The sequence below is a fragment of the Salmo salar genome, chromosome ssa14 (genome assembly GCF_905237065.1).
Source record: "Salmo salar chromosome ssa14, Ssal_v3.1, whole genome shotgun sequence".
NCBI classification, from domain to species: Eukaryota; Metazoa; Chordata; class Actinopteri; order Salmoniformes; family Salmonidae; genus Salmo; species Salmo salar.
The window spans coordinates 82,223,967-82,224,188 of NC_059455.1; positions in this window are offsets into that span (position 1 = coordinate 82,223,967).

Sequence of the window (222 nt, forward strand, 5' to 3'; positions counted from 1 at the left end):
TTGCAAGATTAGTAAATGTAATAATTGCACTACAAATGCAAAAATGTCTGGATAAATACATGTAGTTAGAGGTGAGAAGTGGGCATCAATGGATGTAGGCTACTTCAAAACAACTGTTCTACTGACAGACTTCAATCAGCAGCCTCTGTGTCATCCCTTTTCTCATGCAACCACTGGGAACAGTATAGCAGTATTACCAAATGCAGTGATATTGCCCAATAG